The sequence below is a fragment of the Oncorhynchus nerka genome, linkage group LG23 (genome assembly GCF_034236695.1).
Source record: "Oncorhynchus nerka isolate Pitt River linkage group LG23, Oner_Uvic_2.0, whole genome shotgun sequence".
Taxonomy (NCBI): Eukaryota; Metazoa; Chordata; class Actinopteri; order Salmoniformes; family Salmonidae; genus Oncorhynchus; species Oncorhynchus nerka.
In genome coordinates, this window is record NC_088418.1 from 43,745,759 (window position 1) to 43,758,108 (window position 12,350).

Consider the following 12,350-nt stretch of genomic DNA (forward strand, 5'->3'; position numbering starts at 1 on the left):
CAGTACAGCACCCTCAACCACTGCGCCACCCGGGAGGCCCGTGAGTTGTCATATCACCACGTCATTGGAATTAGGTTATAAGTTGGGTGATACATTTTTTTTGTTGATATGGGGCACCTTCCTCAAACAATTTTTATGATTATTCATTTGAATTGCGTGCCCTCCAGTTTCACCAGAAGTTGTCGACAGGTAGCCCTAAGAAGTTCTTGCAGGGACACTCGATTATCTTAATTATAGGCTAACTCGACTTTCTCTGTTTCCTATTTCTATCATGTTAAATATTAGTCACTATCAGTATCGACTGTTGGTAGGCCTAATAACACATTCAACTGCAAATTTACTCTTAGTCCTCTTCAGTTGTAATAGGCAACATTATCATTCCATGTAATTACATTGTTTCGTTTACCTTCATTTGCTTCATCCATAAACGCAGTCACGGCCATGTGGTTGCCGCTGAGGATCATTAGTAACAGTTGATAATATAAGAAAATGGCTTGTAGGCAAATTAAGCCATAACAGTTTGAATCTGACGCATGGAGCAATAGTTGGCCATTTCATCACACAGTTTCATGGTTAATGCATCATCAAGTTTGCTGTCACACGATGGCGGTAGGACTGATCACAGACGATGATGAGGCAGCCTATAGGGAGGAGGTCAGAGACCTGGCAGTGTGGGGCCAGGACAACAACCTCTCCCTCAACTTCAACAAGACAATGGAGCTGATCGTGGACTACAGGAAACAGAGGGGCGAGCATGCCCACAGCTGGTTAAGAGCTTAAAGTTCCTCAGTGTCCACATCATTAAGGAATTAACATGGTCCACACACCCACACAGTTGTGAAGAGGGCACAACAGCACCTCTTCCCCCTCAGGAGGCTAAAAGATATCTGGCATGGGCCATCAGATTCTCAAAAAGTTCTACAGCTGCACCATTGAGAGCATCTTGACTGCCTGCCTCACTACATGGTACCGCAATCGCAAGGCACCCGACTGCAAGGCGCTACAGAGGGTGGTGAGTACGGCCCAGTACATCACTGGATCTGAGCTCCCTGCCATCCAGGACCTCCATACCAGGCGGTGTCAGAGAAAGGCCCAAAAATGTTCATACTCCAGCCACCAAGCCATAGACCGTTCTTTCTGCTACCGCATGCCAAATGGTACCGGTGCACCAAGTCTGGAACCAACAGGACCCTGAAGAGCTTCTACCTCCAAGCCATAAGACTGTTTAACAAAGCTGCTAAATAGCTCATCAAATGGCTACCCGGACTACCTGCATTGATCCTTTTTGAATGAACTCTCTTGCACTGACTCTATGCAGACACGGGTCTCTATCCACACACTCACACATACTTACACTGAGTGACACCCCAACACACACACAACATCAGTTATATATAGCCTAGTGTTGTGACAGAAGGGGAAAAGTGATGGGGTTTGTTTAGGCCTATAGGGGTTTGCATGTCTGTAATGTTTAGAAACAGTTAGGAAACGTGTTGTTGTAGGCTATCAGGATTCCATGCTTGGTATTGTAAAGAACGCAATAGTATGTTTGTTTGACTCTAGGCCTTGGATGTCTTTTCAATAGCCTACAACAACACGTTTCCCAAATCTTTTCAGTTTCCTGAGGGGGAAAACGCATTCACAACTTTCTTGGTGTGTTTGGACCATGTTAGTTTGTTGATGTGGACACCAAGGAATTTGAAACTCTCGACTCGCTCCACTACAGCCCCGTCGATGTGAAAGGGGATGTGTTCAGCCCTCCTTTTCCTGTAGTCCACGATCATCTCCTTTGTCTTGTCCATGTTGAGGGAGAGGTTGTTGTCCTGGCACCACACTACCAGGTCTCTGACCTCTTCCCTCTTCCCTCTGACCTCTTCCCTATCGTTGTCGGTGATCAGGCCAACCACCGCTGTGTAGTCAGCAAACTTAATGGTGTTGGAGTCGTGCTTGGCCATGCAGTCATGGGTGAGGGAGTACAGGAGGGTACTAAGCACGCACCCGAGGGGATCCCGTGTTGAGGATCAGCGTGGCAGATGTGTTGTTACCTACCCTTACCACCTGGGGGCGGCCCGTCAGGAAGTCCAGGATCCAGTTGCAGAGAGGTGTTTAGTCCCAGGTTCCTTAGCTTAGCGATGAGTGTATTCAATCAACAGCATTCTCACATAGGTGTTCCTTTTGTCCAGGTGGCAAAGGGTAGTGTGGAGTGAGATTGAGATTGCGTCTGTTGGGGCAGTATACGAATTGGAGTGGGTCTAGGGTTTCCGGGATGATGGTATTTGATGTGAGCCATGACCAGCCTTTCAAAGCACTTGAGTGCTATGGGGCGGAAGGCATTTAGGTAGGTTAACTTCACTTTCTTGGGCACAGGGACTATGGTGGTCTGTTTGAAACATGTATGTATTACAGACTCGGTCAGGGAGTTGAAAATGTTGAAAATGTCAGTGAAGATACCTGTCAGTTGGTCCATGCATGCCGCGGAGTACACATCTTGCTCATGACGGCTACGGAGAGCATGATCATAAAAGGCATTTAGCCCGTCTGGTAGGTTGACGGCTGGGTTTCCCTTTGTAGTCGGTAATAGTTTACAAACCCTGCTACATCTGATGAGCATCAGATCCGGTGTAGTAGGATTCAATCTTAGTCCCGAATTGACGCTTTGCCTGTTTGATGGTTCATCGGAGGGCAGAGCGGGATTTCTTCTAAGTGTCCGGATTAGTGTCCCGCTTCTTGAAAGCAGCAGCTCTAGCCTTTTGCATGGTACAGATGTTGCCTGTAATCCATGGCTTCTGGTTGGGATATGTACGTATGGTCACTGTAGGGACGACATTGTCGATGCACTTATTAATGAAGCCGGTGACTGATCCAATGCCATTGGATCAAATCCCAGAACATATTCCAGTCTGTGCAAAACATTCCTATAGCGTAGCATCCCCGTCATCCGACCACTTCCGTATTGAGCGAGTCACTGGTACTTCCTGCTTTAGATTTAGCTTGTAAGCAGGAATCAGGAGGATATAATTATGTTCAAAATTTCCAAATGGAGGGTGAGGAAGAGCTTTTTAAGTATCTCTGTGTGTGGATTAAAGGTGGTCTAGATTATTTTCCTCTGGTTGCACATGTGACATGCTGGTAGAAATGAGGTAAAACGGATTTGTTTCCCTGCATTAAAGTGCTTATGGCCTCATACAGCTTGTTGTGTGCGGTCTTTGTGCCAGCGTCGGTTTGTGGTGGTAAATAGACGGCTACAAAAAAATATTTTCAGTCGTAAAGACACGGTAGCATCAACATTATGTACAAAATAAGTTACAAACAAAGGGAAAACACACAAAGTAGTACAATTGGTTTGAGACCCATAAAACGGCGCCATTCTTCATAATTGCCTATATCAAGAATGAATATCATTTAAGATGAATGTTCTGCACACAACCCATATGGAATCATGTAGTAACCAAAAGAGTGTTGAAAAAAAATCTACATATATTTGAGATTTGAGATTCTTCAAAGTAGCCGATGACAGCTTTGCCCACTCTTGGCATTCTCTCAACGAGCTTCTTAAAAAGTTCATTTGTGGAATTTCTTTCCATCTTTATGCGTTTGAGCCAATCAGATGTGTTGTGACAAGGTAGGGATGGTATTCAGAAGATAGCCCTATTTGGTAAAAGACCAAATCCATATTATGGCAAGAACAGCTCAAATAAGCAAAGAGAAACGACAGTCCATCATTACTTTAAGACACGGTCAGTCAATGCGGACAATTTCAAGAATTTTGAAAGTTTCTTCAAGTGCAGTCACAAAAACCATCAAGTGCTATGATGAAACTGGCTCTCATGAGGACCGACACGGGAAAGGAAGTTACCTCTGCTGCAGAGGATAAGTTCATTAGAGTTACCAGCCTCAGATTGCAGTTCCCGCAATTACCCGGCCTTAACCCAATTGAGATGGTTTGGGATGAGTTGGAGTGAAGGAAAAGCAGCCAACAAGTGCTCAGCATATGTGGGAACTCCTTCAAGACTTTGAAGAATCTCAAATATATTTTGATTTGTTTAACACTTTTTTGCTTACTACCTGATTCCATATGTGTTATTTCATAGCGTTGATGTCTTCACTATAATTCTACAATGTAGAAAATATTAAAAATAAAGAAAATCCCTTGAATGAGTAGGTGCCCAAACTTTGACTGGTACTGTATATACACATACACAGTATATACTATACACATTCTAGCTCTGTGTACACGATTCAGGTCCAATCCCAAAGCCTTCCTCTCCATCAGCTCTCCATAGCACCTCAAGCTATTCATTTGTGGTGAAGTTAATTATTATTTCCTGAAAACTATTTCATATCTCAATGTTCGTCCTAAATGTGCCTGCAAGGATTTAGACATTTCACAATCATGTGGATTGATAGTACATTTATTAGGTCTATTTAAATGAACACCCAGGATCGGATGTTACTGTTGTATTTATTTTGGTATAATTTCTGCTGTAAATACAATGTTGTAATAAGCCCAATTTATTTATATTTAAATCTGAATAGGGCTTCCTAATGGGGTCATAACAGATTGATATAACAGATTGATATATTGTCATCTAACTGACACCAAGACAAGATTTGTGGACAATTCAATTGATTATGCCATCTGTCATTGTTATGTATGCTTGCATGTCTGAATACCATAAATGTACTAGACAGACAGCTCTGGCATGACTAGACAAGCATGCTTCCTAATCATGAATCATTAAAACAACTTTATCCACTGTTTGACATTAACAGTACTTAAAGTTCTATTGACCTTTGGCACATCCTAGCTTTATGAGATCTGCTAGCCAAAGTCAATCCAGTCCCTGCTTCTCCTCTCCTTCAGTTAAGGTTTCCATTCATCTCTTCTGCTCTTTTAAAATAATAGAGGAGAGAGAGAGAAAGAGAGAGCATGAGAGAGTAGAGACAGAGGGGAAGAGGTGAAGCGAGAAGACTTACTCCACCCAAAATCTGTTCGCTTGAGATAAGCAGACCAAGTGGTGGTCTATGAGAGGTTTTCGAATTATGCAAACCTTATTTGATCGAACATAAGTGTCATAATGTTTAGGCGGTTACATATAACTGATATAAATGGATGCATGTGGCATTTTGGCAACTTTGATTAAAACAACACGCATCTCATTGGATAGAATGGTCCCACCTGATCTCGCCTCCACCTGCCTGCCTCCCATCTTAGAGGACATGCATTTCCATTGTTAGAGCGGTCACTCGACTAGCTTGCCAATATAATAGATCATCTTTGGTAGAGACAGTGGTCTGTGAGGAAGGCTTTGGTTCTGTAGCTCCTGTCTAATTAGTTGACTGCCACACTGTGACACTGTGTCTCCCTGGCTGACACCAGTGTAGGCAACTTGATTCAGCCGCGGGCTGCACTAGTCATTATGAAGTGGAAAGGCGGAGCGGAGCTGGTCGTTTTGTGTTTTATTAGGTTAGCATTTTATTTCACTGCTAAAGGTATCCGAGCACAGACAATAACAACAGCATACAGAGCGACCCCAACCCTGACCTAACCTCGGACTTACGAGGAAGTAGAAAGCCCATCCCTTCGTGATAGGGGGGCATGGTTTCTACCGCTACACAGATAGGACAACCCTGACCTCTGACACAAGGAAGTACAAATAGCCTTCATCACTGACAGGGGGTGTGGTTTGTTTTGCTACACCAGCAGCTCAAACCTGACTCTGTCCAGACATTCCTCACTCAGACCCAGCCATTACACCCACCGCAACTGAGATGAGTTGTTGCTTGACAACTTGGATGTGTTTTATGCTGTGTAATTACTATGAATCTCCCAAAGACGACCTCTAAATTACTTCCTCTACTCACTCCTGGTTGTAAATAAGTTTACACCAGGGTAGTTACTATCATATTAAGTGATTCATTGAATACGTAGGTATGTTCAAGATGGCGTCGGAGGGGGGCTGCCGTCTTATCGGCACTTAACCAACCATACCATTTTTTGTTTTGTTTTTGTGTTGTTCGTAACTTGTTTTGTACATAATGTTGCTGCTACCGTCTCTTATGACCGAAAAGAGCTTCTGGACATCAGAACTGGGATTACTCACCTCAGATTGGACGAAGAGTTCTTCTTCAATGAGTCGGATGCGAGGGATATACTACAGACACCCGACCAGGCCCAGAACCCCGTGATTCGCTGGAAAAGGAAACGTAGGTTTCGTGGAAAGAGATCAGGATGCCTTGTGGGGATCACGCGGCGAGTGGCTAATCTGCCCTTGCCTTCCATCCTGCTAGCTAACGTTGAGTGTATATCCTTCCAACGGGACTTTAAAAACTGTAATATCTTATGATTCACCGAGTCGTGGCTGAACGACGACATTAAGAACATACAGCTGGCGGGTTATACACTATCGGCAGGATAGAACAGCAGCCTCTGGTAAGACACAGACGGGGGCCTATGCATATTTGTAAACAATAGCTGGTGCACAATATCTAAGGAAGTCTCAAGGTTTTGCTCGCCTGAGGTAGAGTATCTCATGATAAGTTGTAGACCACACTATCTAACTAGAGAGTTTTCAATGGTATTTTTTGTGGCCGACTACATACCACCACAGACCTACGCTGGAGCGAAAACCACACTCAATGAGCTGTATTCCACCATAAGCAAACAGGAAAGAAAACGCTCATCCAGAGACGGTGCTCCTAGTGGCTGGGGACTTTAATGCAGGGAAACTTAAATCAGTTTTACCTCATTTCTATCAGCATGTTAAATGTGCAACCAGAGGGAAAAGAATTCCAGACCACCTTTACTCCCACACACAGAAACGCGTACAAAGCTCGCCCTCGCCCTCCATTTGGCAAATCTGACCATTACTCTATCCTCCTGATTCCTGCCTACAAGCCACAATTTTAAGCAGGAAGCACCAGTGACTCGGTCTATAAAAAAGTGGTAAAATGAAGCAAATGGAAAACTACAGGACTGTTTTGCTATCACAGGCTGGAATAGGTTCTGGGATTCTTCCGATGGCATTGAGGAGTACACCACATCAGTCACTGACTTTATCAATAAGTGCATCGAGGACGTCATCCCTACAGTGACTGTATGTACATACCCCAACCAGAAGCCATGAATTACAGGCAACATTCGCACTGAGCTAAAGGGTAGAGCTGCCGCTTTCAAGGAGCGGGACTCTAACCCGGAAACTTATAAGAAGTCCCGCTATGCCTTCTGACGAACCATCAAACAGGCAAAGCGGCAATACAGGACTAAGATCGAATCGTACTACACCGGCTCCGACGCTTGTCGGATGTGGCAGGGCTTGCAAACTATTACAGACTACAAAGGGGAGCACAGCCGAGGGCTGCCCAGTGACATGAGCCTACCAGACCAGCTAATTAATTTCTATGCTCTCTTCGAGGCAAGTAATACTGAAAGGTGCATGAGAGCATCAGCTGTTCCAAACGACTGTGATCACGCTCTCCGCAGCCGATCTGAGTAACAAGTCAACATTCACAAGGCCGCAGGGCCAGACAGACCACCAGGACGTGTACTCGGTGCATGCGCTGACCAACTGGCAAGTGTCTTCACTGACATTTTCAACCTCTACCTGTCGGAGTCTGTAATACCAACATGTTTCAAGCAGACCACCATAGTCCCTTTGCCCAAGAACACTAAGGCAACCTGTCTAAATGACTACCGACCCATAGCACTCACGTATGTAGCAATGAAATGCTTTGAAAGGCTGGTCATGACTCACATCACCATTATCCCAGAAACCCTAGACCCACTCCAATTTGGATTCCACACCAACAGAGCCACATATGATCAAATCAAATCAAATTGTGTTGGTCACATACACATGTTTAGCAGATGTTAATGTGAGTGTAGTGAAATGCTTGTGCTTCTAGCTCAGTAATATCTAACAAGTAATCTAACAATTCCCCCAAAACGACCTAATACACACAAATCTATAGCGGTGAATGATAATATGTACATAACAATATATGGATGAGCGATGGCCGAGCGACATAGGCAAGGTGCAATATATATACATATGATATGAGTAATGTAAGATATGTAAATATTATTAAAGTGTAGGTGTCATGGAGGGCAGGTAGTTTGCCCCCGGTAATGCGTTGGGCAGACCGCACCACCCTCTGGAGAGCCTCGGGGTTGAGGGCGGTGCAGTTGCCATACCAGGCTGTGACACAGGCCGACAGGATGCTCTCGATTGTGCATCTGTAAAGGTTTTGGGTGACAAGCCAAATCTCTTCAGCCTCCTGAGGTTGAAGAGGCGCTGTTGTGCCTTCTTCACTGTTGCGCCTTCTTCACCACACTGTCTGTGTGGGTGGACCATTTCAGTTTGTCTGTGATGTGTACGCCGAGAAACGTAAAACTTTCCACCTTCTCCACTGCTGTCCCTTCGATGGGGATAGGGGGGTGCTCCCTCTGACGCTTCCTGAAGTTCAAGATCATCTCCTTTGTTTTGTGCTCCACGTTGGCTGTCTCGTCGTTGATGGTAATTAAGCTCACCACTGTTGTGTCGTCTGCAAACTTGATGATTGAGTTGGAGGCGTGCATGGCCACGCAGTTGTGGGTGAACAGGGAGTACAGGAGGGGGCTGAGCACGCACCCTTGTGGGGCCCCAGTGTTCAGCGAAATGGAGATGTTGTTCCCTACCTTCACCACCTGGGAGCAGCCCATCAGAAAGTCCAGGACCCAATTGTGCACATTGCACGTTGAGGCCCAGGGCCTCCAGCTTGATGATGAGCTTGGATGGTATTATGGTGTTGAATTCTGAGCTGTAGTCAATGAACAGCATTCTTACATAGGTATTCCTCTTGTCCAGATGGGATAGGGCAGTATGATGGCGATTGCATCGTCTGTGGACCTGAAGTGGGTCTAGGGTGGCCGGTAAGGTGGAGGTGATATGATCCTTGACATATCAAAATACTTAAACTTACATGCAAAATACCTGCTGTTAACTTTAAAATGATTGGAATGAATTACCCAAAGAGTGTAAAGAGCACTTCATGATGACAAAAGTGAGTGCCACGGGGTGGTAGTCATTTAGTTCAGTTATCTTTTTATCTTGGGTACAGGAACAATGGTGGCCATCTTGAAGCATGTGGGGATAGCAGACTGAGATAGGGAGCCAACCAGCTGGTCTGCACATGCTCCGAGGACGCTGCTAGGGATGCCATCTAGGCCTTAGTCTTGCGAGGGTTAATACTTTTAAATGTTTTTCTCACGTCAGCCACGGAGAAGGAGGGGGCGCAGGCCTTGTTAGTGGGCTGCGATGGTGGCACTGTATTATCCTCAAAACAGGCAAAGAAGGTGTTTAGTTTGTCTGAGGGTGAAGTCGGTGTCTGTGACGTGGCTGGTTCTCTTGTATTCCGTGATTTCCTGTCGACCCTGCCACATATGTTTGTGTCTGTGTAGTGTGATCTTTATTGCACTCCACACTGCCCTTTCCCACCTGGACAAAAATAACACCTATGTGAGAATGGCATTCATTGACCACAGCTCAGCGTTCAACACCACAGTGCCCTCAAAGCTCATCACTAAGCTAAGGGCCCTGAGACTAAACACCTCCCTCTGCAACTGGATCCTGGACTTCCTGACGGGCCACCCCCAGGTGGTAAGGGTAGGTAGCAACACATCTGCCACGCTGATCCTCAACATGGGGGCCCCTCAGGGGTTTGTGCTCAGTCCCCTCCTGTACTCCTTGTTCACTCATGACTGCACGGCCAGGCATGACACCAACACCATCATTAAGTTTGCTGATAACACAACAGTGGTAGGCCTGATCACCGACAACGATGAGACAGCCTATAGGGAGGAGGTCAGAGACCTGACCGTGTGGTGCAAGGACAACAACCCCTCCCTAAATGTGATCAAGACAAAGGAGATGATTGTGGACTACAGGAAAAGGAGGACTGAGCAAGCCCCCATTCCCATCGACAGGGCTGTAGTGGAGCAGGTTGAGAGCTTCAAGTTCCTTGGCGTCAACATCACCAACAAACTAACATGGTCCAAACACACCAAGACAGTCATGAAGAGGGCACGACAAAACCTATTCCCCCTCAGGAGACTGAAAATATTTGGCATGGGTCTTCTGATCCTCAAAAGGTTCTACAACTGCACCATCGAGAGCATCCTGACGGGTAGCATCACTGTCTGGTATGGCAACTGCTCGGCCTCCGACCGCAAGGCACTACAGAGGGTAGTGCGTACGGCCCAGTACATCGCCGGGTCCAAGCTACCTGCCATCCAGGACCTCTATACCAGGCAGTGTCAGAGGAAGGCCCTAAAAATGGTCAAAGACTCCAGCTACCCTAGTCATAGACTGTTCTCTCTGCTATATCACGGCAAGCGTTACCAGAGCGCCAAGTCTAGGTCCAAGAGGCTTCTAAACAGCTTCTACCCCCAAGCCATAAGACTCTTGAACAGCTAATCAAATGGCTACCCAGACTATTTGCAATGCCCCCACCCCGCTGCTACTCTGCGTTATTACCTATGCACCTAGCCATTTTAATAACTCTACCTACATAGACACATTGACTCTGTACCGGTACCTCCTGTATATTGCCCGCTATGCTTATTTACTGCTGCTCTTTAGCTATTTGTTATTCTTATCTCTTACTTTTTTAGGGGTATTTTCTTAACTGCGTTGTTGGTTAAGTAAGCATTTTACTGTAAGATCTACCTGTTGTATTCGACCAATGTGACAAATACAATTTGATAGTACTCATAACAAATTAGTTGAGTTAGTTGAGCTAAATCACAAACACTGTCAAGGCAAAAATAAACTTCTCGTGAAAATGTCCAAGTTCAATGCAGTCTTCGTGACATGGAAAAGCTGCATCCCATAATAAAGAACGCAGCACGCAGGGTATCCTATATTAAGAATGTCGTCTCTAGCTGTTGACTTCATTAAATGTACCACAGTGTATCATCAAAAGTGAATTGCCATGCCGGAATCTGTTGAGTCCTCTAATTAACGAGAAGACACTCCATGCCGCAGCTTTACTGTTCAACTACTCAAAAACAATATTACAGATACATGCTGAGTGTGACTCTTTGTTAGCTCTAATTGGCTAAAGCTCTGTGTGTGTGAGAATATTTGGCTGCATTTATACAGGCAGCCATATACTTACTTCAAACGAGAACACTTAGGATGGACCAAAAACATGTTGGAGAGATGAGTATCCATATGAACAGATCGAAAGGTTATAATGAGTGGGAGCTTCAAGAAATAGAGCTAATTAGTCGTGGGTGGCATTGGAAACATATTAAAAAGGTTTTCAACAAGGTTTAAAAAAAATATATATATATGTTTAAAACCATGACTAGAGAGAGACTCAACGAATATAGGAGAAAGCTGCTGTTTTTTATGTGTAAATTCATGTTTAAGTTGTCATCCAGTATTGTCAACACTTTGTTCAACAGTTTTCTAAGCAATAAAATGTGGGTTCTCCCTACTATAGTATAACAAAGTGTTTTGATAAGCTTGCATTGTTGTTATTTGCGGCCATAGCTGCGGGAAGTAGGGGTGGTGCAGCACCGAATAATCTGAAAAAAATAAAACATTGAAAAGAAAATCAAACGTAGCGCACTGGGCCTTTACTAGTCCTGTATTAGCAGACTGATATTACTTAGCTCGGGCAGCAACAAAAAAAGGGACCCTCCTCCATTCCCAAAAATAATTCCCAGCACCCCTCACAGCTGATCCCGCTCTCCTCTTCGGCTGACCATCAGATGCAGGCCATTAGTCCAGTAACAAATCAAAAGCAAATGATTATGCTCATTCAGCTGTGCCTCACACGTAACACAACAAACTATCTATACCTGTGTGATCAGATACCTAAAATGTTTAAGTACAATTTCAGAACGGTCTGAAAATAACAACGCAGTAGATCTCTGCTTGCATTTTGACTCACAAACTGATCTCGAAGGTTGGTGACCACTGATCTAGCCAGTGATATAACCCACCACAAATTCAAAGGTCACATGAGTAGGAGTATGGGCGCATCAAAGTATGCAAATAGCTCATCTCAAACACTGAACAAAAATACTGAGTACACTTTTTTTCTCACCTTTATTTAACCAGGTAGGCTAAGTTGAGAACAAGTTCTCATTTGCAACTGCTACCTGGCCAAGATAAAGCAAAGCAGTGTGACACAGACAACAACACAGAGTTACACATGGAGTAAACAATAAACAAGTCAATGACACAGTAGAAAAAAAGAAAGTCTATATAAAAGGTGTGCAAAAGGCATGAGGAGGTAGGCAATAAATAGGCCATAGGAGTGAAATTACAATTTAGCAGATTAACACTGGAGTGATAAAT